This window comes from Rutidosis leptorrhynchoides, chromosome 4 (assembly GCF_046630445.1).
Source record: "Rutidosis leptorrhynchoides isolate AG116_Rl617_1_P2 chromosome 4, CSIRO_AGI_Rlap_v1, whole genome shotgun sequence".
Lineage (NCBI taxonomy): Eukaryota > Viridiplantae > Streptophyta > Magnoliopsida > Asterales > Asteraceae > Rutidosis > Rutidosis leptorrhynchoides.
The window spans coordinates 346,640,655-346,658,038 of record NC_092336.1 but is presented as its reverse complement, the minus strand read 5'-3'; positions in this window follow the sequence as shown (position 1 = coordinate 346,658,038).

The window sequence follows — 17,384 nt, the reverse complement described above, 5'->3', positions numbered from 1 at the left end:
CGGGTGGTAACGAATCTCAAAGTCATAATCATTCAATAATTCAATCCACCTACGCTGCCTCATATTCAGTTGTTTCTGATTAAATATGTGTTGAAGACTTTTGTGGTCGGTATATATAATACTTTTGACCCCATATAAGTAGTGCCTCCAAGTCTTTAATGCAAAAACAACCGCGCCTAATTCCAAATCATGCGTCGTATAATTTTGTTCGTGAATCTTCAATTGTCTAGACGCATAAGCAATCACCTTCGTTCGTTGCATTAATACACAACTGAGACCTTGCTTTGATGCATCATAATAAATCACAAAATCATCATTCCCTTCAGGCAATGACAATATAGGTGCCGTAGTTAGCTTTTTCTTCAATAACTGAAACGCTTTCTCTTGTTCATCATTCCATTCAAATTTCTTCCCTTTATACGTTAATGCAGTCAAGGGTTTTGCTATTCTGGAAAAGTCTTGGATGAACCTTCTGTAGTAACCAGCTAGTCCTAAAAACTGGCGTATGTGTTTTGGAGTTTTCGGGGTTTCCCACTTTTCAACAGTTTCTATCTTTGCCGGATCCACCTTAATACCTTCTTTGTTCACTATGTGACCGAGGAATTGAACTTCTTCCAACCAAAATGCACACTTTGAAAACTTAGCGTACAATTCTTCCTTCCTCAATACTTCTAACACCTTTCTCAAATGTTCACCGTGTTCTTGGTCATTCTTTGAGTAAATAAGTATGTCATCAATGAAAACAATGACAAACTTGTCAAGGTATGGTCCACACACTCGGTTCATAAGGTCCATGAACACAGCTGGTGCATTAGTTAAACCAAACGGCATGACCATAAACTCGTAATGACCGTAACGTGTTCTGAAAACAGTCTTTGGAATATCATCTTCTTTCACCCGCATTTGATGATACCCGGAACGTAAGTCAATCTTTGAATAAACAGACGAGCCTTGTAGTTGATCAAATAAGTCATCGATTCTCGGTAGTGGGTAGCGGTTCTTGATGGTAAGTTTGTTCAACTCTCGGTAGTCGATACACAACCTGAATGTACCATCTTTCTTCTTGACAAACAAAACAGGAGCTCCCCACGGTGATGTGCTTGGTCGAATGAAACCACGCTCTAAAAGTTCTTGTAATTAGCTTTGTAGTTCTTTCATCTCGCTGGGTGCGAGTCTATAAGGAGCACGAGCTATTGGTGCAGCTCCTGGTACAAGATCTATTTGAAATTCAACGGATCGATGTGGGGGTAATCCCGGTAATTCTTTCGGAAATACATCAGGAAATTCTTTTACGACGGGAACATCATTGATGCTCTTTTCATCAGTTTGTACTTTCTCGACGTGTGCTAGAACAGCATAGCAACCTTTTCTTATTAGTTTTTGTGCCTTCAAATTACTAATAAGATGTAGCTTCGTGTTGCCCTTTTCTCCGTACACCATTAAGGGTTTTCCTTTTTCTCGTATAATGCGAATTGCATTTTTGTAACAAATGATCTCCGCTTTCACTTCTTTCAACCAGTCCATACCGATTATCACATCAAAACTCCCTAACTCTACTGGTATCAAATCAATCTTAAATGTTTCGCTAACCAGTTTAATTTCTCGATTCCGACATATATTATCTGCTGAAATTAATTTACCATTTGCTAATTCGAGTAAAAATTTACTATCCAAAGGCGTCAATGGACAACTTAATTTAGCACAAAAATCTCTACTCATATAGCTTCTATCCGCACCCGAATCAAATAAAACGTAAGCAGATTTATTGTCAATAAGAAACGTACCCGTAACAAGCTCCGGGTCTTCCTGTGCCTCTGCCGCATTAATATTGAAAACTCTTCTGCGGCCTTGTCCATTCGTGTTCTCCTGGTTCGGGAAATTTCTAATAATGTGGCCCGGTTTTCCACATTTATAACAAACTACATTGGCATAACTTGCTCCGACACTACTTGCTCCGCCATTACTCGTTCCGACACCATTTGTTCCTTTCGTTCTATTAACCCCTGGTCCGTAGACCTCACACTTCGCCGCGCTATGACCATTTCTTTTACACTTGTTGCAAAATTTGGTGCAGAACCCCGAGTGATTCTTTTCACACCTTTGGAATAGCTGCTTCTGATTGTTGTTGTTGTTCTGGTTATTATTGTTGTTGGGATGATTGTTGTAGTTGCTGTTGTTGTTGTTGTTGTTGTTGGGCCGTTTGTTGTAGTTGCGATTGATGTTACGATTGTTGGGATAATTGTTGCGATTATTGTTGTAATTGCTGTTGTTGTTGTATTGGTGATTCTTATCACCGTTTTCCTCCCACTTTCTTTTGACTTGCTTCACATTGGCCTCTTCAGCAGTCTGTTCTTTAATTCTTTCTTCAATTTGGTTCACGAGTTTGTGAGCCATTCTACATGCCTGTTGTATGGAGGCGGGCTCGTGTGAACTTATATCTTCTTGGATTCTTTCCGGTAATCCTTTCACAAACGCGTCGATCTTCTCTTCCTCATCTTCGAATGCCCCCGGACACAATAGGCACAATTCTGTGAATCGTCTTTCGTACGTGGTAATATCAAATCCTTGGGTTCGTAACCCTCTAAGTTCTGTCTTGAGCTTATTGACCTCGATTCTGGGACGGTACTTCTCGTTCATCAAGTGCTTGAATGCTGACCACGGTAGTGCGTACACATCGTCTTGTCCCACTTGCTCTAGATAGGTATTCCACCATGTTAACGCAGAACCTGTGAAGGTATGCGTAGTGTACTTCACTTTGTCCTCTTCAGTACACTTACTTATGACAAACACCGATTCAACCTTCTCGGTCCACCGTTTCAATCCGATCGGTCCTTCGGTTCCATCAAATTCCAAAGGTTTGCAGGCAGTGAATTCTTTGTAGGTGCATCCTACACGATTTCCTGTACTGCTAGATCCAAGGTTATTGTTGGTATGTAGCGCAGCCTGTACTGCGGCTATGTTTGAAGCTAGAAAAGTACGGAATTCCTCTTCATTCATATTCACGGTGTGTCGAGTAGTCGGTGCCATTTCCTTCAAAATAGTTAAATGGAACAAGTTAATCATACAGAATATTAAGAGTAGTTAATAGTATTTCGTAGCATAATATGAACTCATTTATAAAAGCTTTTTCTTCATATTAGCGTTTTATAAGTTTAAATTCGGGTAGTACCTACCCGTTAAGTTCATACTTAGTAGCTAATATACAATTCAACTACTATAATTCTATATGAAAAACTGATTATAATAATATTTCGCGTTCAAACTTTTACACAACATTTTACAAACTTACAATACCGCTTATTTTACATATAGCATGAAATATAGCACACAATAAATTTGATACAAGATGGTTGTGAAGATAATTCTAGCTAGTACACAAGTCGTTCAGCAAAGGCAATAAAGACACGTAATTCATACGTCCAGAAACAAGTCATGCATTCTGGTTTTACTAGGACTACTTCCCATCCTTGGTCTTATGGAACATAACCGTTATGGCCGTTGATAAGACAGCGTGTTGTAACGTCATCAAAGGGACGAGGGTTACGTAATGTCCAACAGTCCCGTAACAATCTAAAAACCTCATTTCTTACCCCAATTACCGACTCCGTCACTTGTGAAAACGTTTTGTTTAATAGTTGTAGCCCGATGTTCTTGTTCTCACTTTGGTGAGAAGCGAACATTACTAATCCGTAAGCATAACATGCTTCTTTATGTTGCATGTTAGCCGCTTTTTCTAAATCACGAAGTCCAATATTCGGATATATTGAGTCAAAATAATTTCTTAACCCGTTGCGTAAAATAGCATTTGGGTTCCCCGCAATATATGCGTCAAAGTATACACATCGTAACTTATGGGTTTCCCAATGTGATATCCCCCATCTTTCAAACGAAAGTCTCTTATAAACCAAGACATTCTTGGAACGTTCTTCGAATGTCTTACAAACTTATCTCGCCTTAAATAGTTGTGCCGAGGAATTCTGGCCGACTCTAGACAAGATTTCATCAATCATGTCTCCGGGTAGGTCTCTTAAAATATTGGGTTGTCTATCCATTTTGTGTTTTTAAACTGTAAAATAGACAAGAGTTAGATTCATAAAAAAATACTTATTAATACAAGCAATTTTTACATATATCATAAAGCATACGAACACTATATTACATATATTACACCACACGAATACAACTATCTTATTCCGACTCGCTCATTTCTTCTTCTTCGGTTTTGGTTCGTTTTGCTAAGTTTCTAGGGATATATGATGTTCCCCTAATACGAGCCGTCGTTGTCCACATTGGTTTAGAAAAACCTGGTGGTTTAGAGGTTCCCGGGTCATTGTTACAACTTAAGGACTTCGGGCGTTGACGATACATATAAAGTTCATCGGGGTTGGAATTAGATTTCTCTATTTTTATGCCCTTTCCCTTATTATTTTCTTTTGCCTTTTTAAATTCAGTTGGGGTAATTTCTATAACATCATCGGAATTCTCGTCGGAATCCGATTCATCGGAGAATTGGTAATCCTCCCAATATTTTGCTTCCTTGGCGGAAACACCATTGACCATAATTAACCTTGGTCGGTTGGTTGAGGATTTTCTTTTACTTAACCGTTTTATTATTTCCCCCACCGGTTCTATTTCTTCATCCGGTTCCGATTCTTCTTCCGGTTCCGATTCTTCTTCCGGTTCCGACTCTTCTTCCGGTTCCTCTTCGGGAACTTGTGAATCAGTCCACGAATCATTCCAATTTACATTTGACTCTTCATTATTATTAGGTGAGTCAATGGGACTTGTTCTAGAGGTAGACATCTATCACATAATATCAAACGCGTTAAGAGATTAATATATCACATAATATTCACATGTTAAAAATATATAGTTTCCAACAAAATTTGTTAAGCAATCATTTTTCAAGTAAACACGGTCGAAGTCCAGACTCACTAATGCATCCTAACAAACTCGATAAGACACACTAATGAAAAATTCTGGTTCTCTAAGACCAACGCTCGGATACCAACTGAAATGTCCCGTTCTTATTGATTAAAAACGTTCCATATTAATTGATTTCGTTGCGAGGTTTTGACCTCTATATGAGACGTTTTTCAAAGACTGCATTCATTTTTAAAACAAACCATAACCTTTATTTCATAAATAAAGGTTTAAAAAGCTTTACGTAGATTATCAAATAATGATAATCTAAAATATCCTGTTTACACACGACCATTACATAATGGTTTACAATACAAATATGTTACATCGAAATCAGTTTCTTGAATGCAGTTTTTACACAATATCATACAAACATGGACTCCAAATCTTGTCCTTATTTTAGTATGCAACAGCGGAAGCTCTTAATATTCACCTGAGAATAAACATGCTTTAAACGTCAACAAAAATGTTGGTGAGTTATAGGTTTAACCTATATATATCAAATCATAACAATAGACCACAAGATTTCATATTTCAATACACATCCCATACATAGAGATAAAAATCATTCATATGGTGAACACCTGGTAACCGACATTAACAAGATGCATATATAAGAATATCCCCATCATTCCGGGACACCCTTCGGATATGATATAAATTTCGAAGTACTAAAGCATCCGGTACTTTGGATGGGGTTTGTTAGGCCCAATAGATCTATCTTTAGGATTCGCGTCAATTAGGGTGTCTGTTCCCTAATTCTTAGATTACCAGACTTAATAAAAAGGGGCATACTCGATTTCGATAATTCAACCATAGAATGTAGTTTCACGTACTTGTGACTATTTTGTAAATCATTTATAAAACCTGCATGTATTCTCATCCCAAAAATATTAGATTTTAAAAGTGGGACTATAACTCACTTTCACAGATTTTTACTTCGTCGGGAAGTAAGACTTGGCCACTGGTTGATTCACGAACCTATAACAATATATACATATATATCAAAGTATGTTCAAAATATATTTACAACACTTTTAATATATTTTGATGTTTTAAGTTTATTAAGTCAGCTGTCCTCGTTAGTAACCTACAACTAGTTGTCCACAGTTAGATGTACAGAAATAAATCGATAAATATTATCTTGAATCAATCCACGACCCAGTGTATACGTATCTCAGTATTGATCACAACTCAAACTATATATATTTTGGAATCAACCTCAACCCTGTATAGCTAACTCCAACATTCACATATAGAGTGTCTATGGTTGTTCCGAAATATATATAGATGTGTCGACATGATAGGTCGAAACATTGTATACGTGTCTATGGTATCTCAAGATTACATAATATACAATACAAGTTGATTAAGTTATGGTTGGAATAGATTTGTTACCAATTTTCACGTAGCTAAAATGAGAAAAATTATCCAATCTTGTTTTACCCATAACTTCTTCATTTTAAATCCGTTTTGAGTGAATCAAATTGCTATGGTTTCATATTGAACTCTATTTTATGAATCTAAACATAAAAAGTATAGGTTTATAGTTGGAAAAATAAGTTACAAGTCGTTTTTGTAAAGGTAGTCATTTCAGTCGAAAGAACGACGTCTAGATGACCATTTTAGAAAACATACTCCCACTTTGAGTTTAACCATAACTTTTGGATATAGTTTCATGTTCATAATAAAAATCATTTTCTCAGAATAACAACTTTTAAATCAAAGTTTATCATAGTTTTTAATTAACTAACCCAAAACAGCCCGCGGTGTTACTACGACGGCGTAAATCCGGTTTTACGGTGTTTTTCGTGTTTCCAGGTTTTAAATCATTAAGTTAGCATATCATATAGATATAGAACATGTGTTTAGTTGATTTTAAAAGTCAAGTTAGAAGGATTAACTTTTGTTTGCGAACAAGTTTAGAATTAACTAAACTATGTTCTAGTGATTACAAGTTTAAACCTTCGAATAAGATAGCTTTATATGTATGAATCGAATGATGTTATGAACATCATTACTACCTTAAGTTCCTTGGATAAACCTACTGGAAAAGAGAAAAATGGATCTAGCTTCAATGGATCCTTGGATGGCTCGAAGTTCTTGAAGCAGAATCATGACACGAAAACAAGTTCAAGTAAGATCATCACTTGAAATAAGATTGTTATAGTTATAGAAATTGAACCAAAGTTTGAATATGATTATTACCTTGTATTAGAATGATAACCTACTGTAAGAAACAAAGATTTCTTGAGGTTGGATGATCACCTTACAAGATTGGAAGTGAGCTAGCAAACTTGAAAGTATTCTTGATTTTATGAAACTAGAACTTTTGGAATTTATGAAGAACACTTAGAACTTGAAGATAGAACTTGAGAGAGATCAATTAGATGAAGAAAATTGAAGAATGAAAGTGTTTGTAGGTGTTTTTGGTCGTTGGTGTATGGATTAGATATAAAGGATATGTAATTTTGTTTTCATGTAAATAAGTCATGAATGATTACTCATATTTTTGTAATTTTATGAGATATTTCATGCTAGTTGCCAAATGATGGTTCCCACATGTGTTAGGTGACTCACATGGGCTGCTAAGAGCTGATCATTGGAGTGTATATACCAATAGTACATACATCTAAAAGCTGTGTATTGTACGAGTACGAATACGGGTGCATACGAGTAGAATTGTTGATGAAACTGAACGAGGATGTAATTGTAAGCATTTTTGTTAAGTAGAAGTATTTTGATAAGTGTATTGAAGTCTTTCAAAAGTGTATAAATACATATTAAAACACTACATGTATATACATTTTAACTGAGTCGTTAAGTCATCGTTAGTCGTTACATGTAAGTGTTGTTTTGAAACCTTTAGGTTAACGATCTTGTTAAATGTTGTTAACCCAATGTTTATAATATCAAATGAGATTTTAAATTATTATATTATCATGATATTATCATGTATGAATATCTCTTAATATGATATATATACATTAAATGTCTTTACAACGATAATCGTTACATATATGTCTCGTTTAAAAATCATTAAGTTAGTAGTCTTGTTTTTACATATGTAGTTCATTGTTGATATACTTAATGATATGTTTACTTATCATAGTATCATGTTAACTATATATATATATCCATATATATGTCATCATATAGTTTTTACAAGTTTTAACGTTCGTGAATCACCGGTCAACTTGGGTGGTCAATTGTCTATATGAAACATATTTCAGTTAATCAAGTCTTAACAAGTTTGATTGCTTAACATGTTGGAAACATTTAATCATGTAAATATCAATCTCAATTAATATATATAAACATGGAAAAGTTCGGGTCACTACATATAAATGGGTTTATATTGAGTGAAAGAGGTTGTAAACGGAAAAACTTACGCATCTCCAATTGCTACTCGACAAAAACCGAAGTTAATAAGTTGCTTTGGGTTCACGTTTTCAACAGAAAGAAAGAAATAAAATATTGTGAAGAGAGCGAGAAGATGAAAAAGAGAAAGGTGGAAATAGGTGGAAGGTGAAGGTGGTGATCTAGGATGGTTGTGATAGTTCGAATGCAAATATAAATGGGTGAGATGGTGATTGATTTGTTGAACATAAAGATGTATAGTCGAGCAATGATTTGTAATGGTGGTGATCGAAGTAGAGCTCCTGTGGTGAGTTTATGGTAATGACGGATGGGATGGTGGTTTGTAATTGAGAGGTGGTTCTCGAATGATGAAGGTGATGATGGTTGTTCATGGTTATGATCCACGATGATGATGGTGGCCTAGGTGGGTTCGGTGTAAGTTTCACAAGGGAAAAGAAAATGAAAATAAAAATAAAATATAACGATGGTGATGAAAATTTGATCGAGCAAGGCATATGTATATATACATCAACATACTCATTTATATATGTACATGTTATATATATATATATATATATATATATATATATATATATATATATATATATATATATATATATATATATATATATATATAGATATATAAGCGGGTGAGAATTAGTCAAACAACACAGTACATTACTTTTCCATTCCTGTGAATATCAGTTGTTTACATATATCAATACATATATATATATCTAATAGAAGAGACTACCAGTTGTTCAATCAAGTACGTGGGAGCAGAATAAAATGAGCGCAGTAAAGAAACAAATTTCAATTAGTCACAGTAATATTAATTGATTAACAGCCATCAAATTGTCTTATTCTACCGACGATTTTCACGGAGTGCTATATTGTGCAAAATCAGTGGCGGAAAAAAGTGTTCAGAAAAATCCCATATTTTTAACTTAACTATATTTATTTATTTTGGTCATTATGGTATAAAATTTGAGCATTAACTATTAAATAAAAATTACATTAATTATTCACTCCCAACCCCAAATAAAATATGAAAAGTTTTAAAATTCAACAAATGGTTTTTAAATACATTTTTAATAAGCCTATAGTTTGTAAAACTCATTTTCGGATCATTGTTTATTTTAAAATAATATAAGTTTGATTTTAATTTACTTATTATCGATCAAATGACAATTGAGCGTTATTGTTGCTTACAAAATAAATTCAAAACTATATATATATATATATATATATATATATATATATATATATATATATATATATATATATATATATATATATATATATATATATATATATATATATATATATAGTTATATATATAGTTATATTTTAAATAATAGTTATTATATATTATTTTATTTTACATTACTAATTCTAACAATTACATCATATAATATTTTAATTTATTTTTTTAAATTCATATGTTTTAAATATATATGTATCTATTTACAAATAGTGGTTCGTGAATCGTCGAGAGCAGTCGAAGGGTAAATGTATACATGAAATAGTTCAAAATTTTTGAGACTCAACCTAATAGGTTTTGTTTATCGTGTCGGAATCATATAAAGATTAAGTTTAAATTTGGTCGGAAATTTTCGGGTCGTCAGAACGAAGATCATACGAAGATGATGGGTACGGTTTTAAGATTGATAATGATGATAATTGAGTTTTTTTAAGATTTAGTAGAAAAAGAAATAGATGGAGCAACGGTTAAGGATGTTATCGAATTAGCGGGATGTCGCGGGTTCAAACCCGGACTTGGTCATTTTATTAGGACTACTTCTTTGAGGTAGTTTACTTATTACTTATTATTATTATTATTATTATTATTATTATTGTTATTATCATTAACATTAAAAATTAATATTATAACTAAAATTATTACTATCATTAGAATTATTATTATTTTTATCATTATCAATATTATTATAAGAATTAACATATTACTTATCATTATAATTATTATTATTATTATTAGAATTATTATTATTATTATTATTATTATTATTATTATTATTATTATTATTATTATTATTATTATTATTATTATTATTATTATTATTATTATTATTATTATTATCATTATTATTATTATTATTACTACTACTTTTACCATTAGGATTATTATTACACCTAAACTAGTATTATAATTATCGTTAGCAGAAAAATTATTAGTTATTATAATTATCAGTATTATTATTATCAAATATTATTTTTAAGTATTATTATCACTATTATTGTTTTTATTGTAAAAATAATACAACTTTTTATTTTGTATTATTATTATTTCTGCCAAACAAATATTAAGTTATATGTATTATATTTATTATATATATCAATTATCAATAAATTAGTTAATTAAAGTAATTTAATAAGTATTTGATATATTAATATTAAGAATTTACTTAAGTTAAAAATAGATATTAATTATTTATTAACAAGATAGAAAATGAAAATATAAAACATATTACTAAAATTAATATATAAACTTATTTGATTACGATTATATGTGTTAATATATATACTTGATATAGGTTCATGAATCCAAGACCAACCCTGCATTGTTCAGTATCGTCGTATGAATATTTTTACTACAAAATATCGTATTGTGAGTTTCATTTGCTCCCTTTTTAAATGCTTTTGCAATATATATATATTTTTGGGACTGAGAATACATACGCTGATTTTATAAATGATTTATGAAATAGACACAAGTAATCGAAACTTCATTCTATGGTTGGATTATCAAATCGAATATGCCCCTTTTTAGCTTGGTAGCCTAAGAATTGGTGTTTATGATAATTTTCACCAATTAACGCGAATCCTAAAGATAGATCTACCAGGCCCAACGAGCCCCATCCGAGTTACGGATGCTTTAGTACTTTGAATTTATCATGTCCGATGTGAGTTCCGGAATGATGGGAATATTCTATATGCATCTTGTTAAGGTCAGTTACCAGGTGTTCACCATATGAATGAATTTTAATTCGTGAGTTACGCATGACAATATATGAGATCTTGTGGTCTATCAAAATGATGAATTTTATTGTTTTACGATAAACCTATTAACTCACCAACCTTTTGGTTGACACTTGAAAGCATGTTTATTCTCAGGTATAAAAGAAATCTTCCGCTGTGCATTTGCTCAAATTACATGGAGTCGTTCATGGCATATAGAGGTCCATTCATTGCAATGGTACCAGATGTTATTGTATTCATTCAGGAATATTTTGGACGGGGTATGACAATATTGATACGTCACCACTAACACCCACTTGTACTTTTATTTCTGTGTCTCTTTCACACTCATTACAACTGTGACTAATTTGTTCTTGTATCCGTAACTTAATTTTCCACATAACTTTTTGGCAAAATTAATTGGTCATCAAAAGAAATGTTAATTTGGTGAATTGGTGTTATGTGCATATACATCTTTTTCTTTACGGTCCAAATTAATTATAACTCAAATTAAGAGCAAATCTATAACCCTACAAACATATGTGTTTTAGAAAACTTGAAATCATCTCAAACACATATATATTAAATTAGGACAATTTGAAGAAAAGAAAACCCCACTTTCCACCATTTTTTATCACTTTGCTTTCACACATCTAAACTCAATTGTTTAGACAACCTGTGATCTAATTGTTTAGCATAGATTACTATTACCTTTTTTTCTATCATCTGTCTAATTCTAATTTTTGTTTTGTTTGTAAACCTCACACCAAACAAATTATCACGGGTGGGAATAACAAAAAATATAAAGTAAGTGTCGGCTGCTTTTATATATTTATTTATATTAAACATGAGAATTTGATACCTGTATAACACCCATTACCATCTCTAAGAACTATCATTTATCTATAACTATAAACCAAACTACTATCATCTTGTGGTGTTCATGTTTCAGTCCGCAAACCATCCTAAAAAGTTGCTGTAAATCACCACCCTACTTCTTCAACTCTATCACCACCATTGTAAACCGCCACCATACACAACCACAAACCACCAACGTTTGATCCTAGTTTATTCCTATTTTCTAATGGAGAATCACAGCAACATCACCATCATCATTCAAAATTACTGCAGCTTCTGCGAATCGTTTCTGTTTAAACATCATCAAACCACCACTTGCATTCTATGTTTCCTTCATTCCTTGCATAATCGATCACCTTCCTGCTACGATACAAACACCACCAACAAAAAAAAACCACTTCATCACCACGTATCATCCATCTACAATCACCACCATTAAACAACAATCTTCCACCGACACCTTGATAACCTCCATCATCGAACCACACCTCTCCTCTCTCTATAACTTCGAGTTTTTCTGTGACAACTATTCGATCACCATCCTCACCATTTCAAGCTACTGCTACTACGCGTGCTTCCTTCGATGTTTTTTCCTGTTGCTGCTACTGTTTTGTTTTCTTAATCAATTAGCAACCAAAACCGTCATCAAACCCTCATATTTATTGCTGCATTCTTTGTCTTCTGTTTAGGTCAATATCGACACCATCGAAACCCATTTATTACTGTTGCATATCATGTTACCAGCCCCCATCACGAACTCCTACTGCTACACTTCCGGTTTTCTATTTCTGGTTAACCGAAGCCAAACACCCCTTTGCAACTTCCATCTATTTTAATCAAGCTGCAACTCGATCACTGTGCATTTTTTTTTATATACAACTCATTATACAATGGACGGGCCACATGATATACTTATGGTTACAGCTATTTTATTTATATTTTTTTTGGCCGACAACATATCATGGGGGATATGTTAGTGTTTTAGAAAACATGTTAAAGAAAAATAAAACCAAGGAATCCCACTAAGCTATTATGAGCTGGCTGTTACGATTTGTATTTTTTTATTTGGGCCGTGTACCAATTCCTTTTGTGTTTGGGCCGTAATCCTTGGCCAAGGAACCAATTTATGTTAAATGACGAGAATGATGTGTGATATTGTTGATGGTAATGATGAACGTATGATAATGATCACTTATATGATGGAAGTGATAATGATAAAGATGATACATGTACGAAATAAACGATGAAGACGATTATGATAGCGAGATGATGATGATATGGTAGATGATATGTGTAAGATGAAGATAAAGGTTATGATGATGAGATGATACGGTTATGATGATGATGCGGATGTAATGATAATCATGGTGATATTAGTATAACGAAAATAATTATGATGATGAGTTCGATATTAAAGTGAAGACGATAAATAATGATATATGATGATGTTGGGAGGATCATATGATGATAATTAAAATGGTTAGGATATTGATCATAATATTTAGATGCTTTCGTGATAATGATAGGTGTATGATTTTGTGATCAATGATGTTTGTAATAAGGTATACGATGATGAAAATGGATGTGATGATGATAGAAGTAAGATGAAGATAAAATAGTTTGAGACATATTATTAATTACTCGAGCGAGTGAAAAATAGAAATAAACTAATGGTTCATTTGTCTGGGGTGTGTTGGTTAATCGAGACGTCGTGGGTTCGAGCCTAGGCTCGGGCATTTTTTTTAGAAAAAGAAGAAGAAGGATACAGAAGTAAAGGTTTAAAAAAACAATTTAGGTTGGGTGTTATTTCAGAATTGAAACACATAGTGTAATGGTTAAGGATGTTATCGAGTTAGCGGGACGTCGCGGGTTCAAAACCGGACTTGGGCATTTTTTTTAAGGACTACTTCTAAGAGGTAGTATTACTATTACCATTATTATTATTATTGTTATCATTATTATTATTATTATTGATATTATTATTATTATCACATCATTATTATTATTAAAGATAAGTATTAGTATTATCGTCACTATAAAAATTATCATTTAAAAAAAAACTATCATTATTATTAGAATTATCATTATTTTATAATTATTATCTTTATTATTATTTTTATGAAAATTATTATAAATATTAATTTTTTTAATATTATAATTATTATTATCATCGTCACTATTATTATTATTATTATTATTATTATTATTATTATTATTATTATTATTATTATTATTATAATTATTATTATTTTGTAACATTAATATTATTATTAACATTATTATCATTACTATCATTTAACAAACAAATGATATTTGTATATTACAAGTATACTAATATTACATAATAATATGTTTTAATATGTTAACTAAAATATTATTATTTATATTAATATTAAATAAATTAAATTATATATATATATATATATATATATATATATATATATATATATATATATATATATATAATATATATATATATAATATAACATATATCTATATATAACATTTGAAATAACAAAAATATTATTAAAATAAATAAGTAATATATGATATAATTAAAATATATAAAAACTTGTTTGATTGTGATTATATGTGTTAATATATATACTTGATATAGGTTCGTGAATTCGAGGCCAACCCTGCACTTGTTCAGTGCCGTCATATGCATAATTACTACCAAATACAGTATAGTGAGTTTCATTTTCTCCCTTTTTAAATGCTTTTGCAATATATATTTTTGGGACTGAGAATACATGCGCTTTTATAAATGTTTGATGAAATAGACACCAGTAATTGAAACTACATTCTATGGTTGAATGATCGAAGCCGAATATGTCCCTTTTAGCTTGGTAGCCTAAGAATTAGTGAATCAGTCCACTAATTGACGCGAATCCTAAAGATAGATTTATTGGGCCCAACAAGCCCCATCCGTTGTTGCGGATGCTTTAGTACTTCGAAATTATCATGTCCGAAGGATGTGCCGGAATGATGGGGATATTCTATATGCATCTTGTTAATGTCGGTTACCAGGTGTTCACATATGAATGGATTTTATAGCAGTGAGCAGACCTGCACTTTGAAACAAAAAATGAAAATCTTGTGGTCTATAAAAATGATGGAAATGAATATTGATGATAAACTAATGAACTCACCAACCTTTTGGTTGACACTTTTAAGCATGTTTATTCTCATGTTTAAAAGAAATCTTCCGCTGTGCATTTGCTGATTTTAGAGATATTACTTGGAGTCATTCATGGCATATTTCAAAAAAACATTGCATTCAAGTCGTTGAGTTCAATAGCGATTATTATTAAGTAAATGACAGATTAGGTCATTTATAGGTTGGATATTATGAAATGGTATGCATGCCTGTCAAATTTCGATGTAATGAAAGTTTGTCTTTAAAAACGAATGCAATGTTTGTAAAATGTATCATATAGAGGTCAAATACCTCGCAATGTAACCATATGTTATTGTATTCGTCCTTATGGATTAGGACGGGTTACTTCATGTGGTATCAGAGCGGTGGTCTTAGCAAACTAGGTCTTGCATTAGTGTGTCTAACTGGTAGTTGTTAGGATGCATTAATGAGCCTGGACGTCGACCTAGTAGTTGTTAGGATATATTAATAAGTCTGAACTTGAACCTGGTCTGCATGTTAAAACTTTTGCTTACCATTCTTGTCGAAAAATATCTACTTATCATTTTCAGTCTCGACACGTCTTATTGCAATTATTGCATAGATGGTGTACAGACAAAATTCATATCCCATCACAATAGACCTTGTCTGACACGATTCCTTAATTTCCTCCGTAATCTACGAGATCTTCTGTAATATATATAGGTATTAGGTGTTCTATGTAATTAGAATATCATCTGATATCCAAAAATCATTTCATATCGAAAATCTTTTATCCGACCGCACAAGATGGAACTCACAACTAGTTCAAGTTCCTCAAATTCTGACAGCTATTCCGATATGGATTTCCACTCGAGCTCCGAAGACAGTATAATTGGAATGGGTCAACCAATCAGTTATCATCAATTCTGGATGAATTGAGAATGGGTTCGTAGTAGACTTACTTAATGGAGACGAGAAGAAGGTGATCCTTTCCACCAACCAAATTCACATCTTGGCAAAGAACCTGAAGCACTTACCGGCGAACCTATCCGAAACACTATTTTAACCCTCATTGCCAAGATATTTCGCAACGATTACATAATATCTACAATTCAAAACCTTGTTCATCCACTCGTTCCAATCGCCAATCACCCCGGAGTAATAGAAGAAGTCAACGAGCTTCGCGTTCGAGTTGTAGCTTTTGGAAATTATGGTACAAAAATTACCAGCTTCATCAACATCACCGACATCAACAGCACCACCAACATCCGCACCAACAGCACCAATACCACCAACAACACAAGCCTCAACCTCAAAATTTGTACCTCGAGTATAATCTTATTCTACATGACATCCTACACCATTTATCATCGTTCTACATATTCGTTCCACATCGACTATATTCGTTCTAGGTATCATTCTACATCAAAGATTCTTGTGTACAAACTGTTAATGGTGAAAATATTTTAACGGATAAGTAATACCCGAGGAATATTTAGATTTCACATTAATATGTTATACTGTACATTCTTCAAATCCGATTCAACAGCCATTTACTATCCTACACACAACCACACATATACACATCCGTTCACCAAAAGAACAACTATTATCATTCAAATTCAATTTCATATTCGAATTTTGACCGACCAGAATCCAAGTCAAGATTTGAAAAGTGGCATAATGAAGAAAATAATGGAGAAAATAAAATTTATTAGTAACAAATAAATTAATTACGTAAAATTTCTTCATCATCTTCTAATCTTAAATATTTAAAATTTTAAGATTATGTCGGACTATTGGACTACTAATATTAGATTACTAACATTGGACAATTACAACGTATTAAAATATTGATTATAACATATGAAACCAAACATTTCTTCAAGTTGCCACTTGATTTCATCTTAATCATCCTTTGTATCTTGACGATTACAATCAGCGTTTAATCATCTAAAAACACAATTCTCTTGGAACCACCTCAAATTGATAATCGATGATTCAGATATAGTAACATTAAATGCAGAGGAAACAATAAAATTGTAGATGTTCTAAATGGCCAAAAGGTTTGATAATAAAGAATGGAATGTTGGGAACACTCGATAGAAAATTTGGTATTGAAAAACAGATTGAGCTAACCATG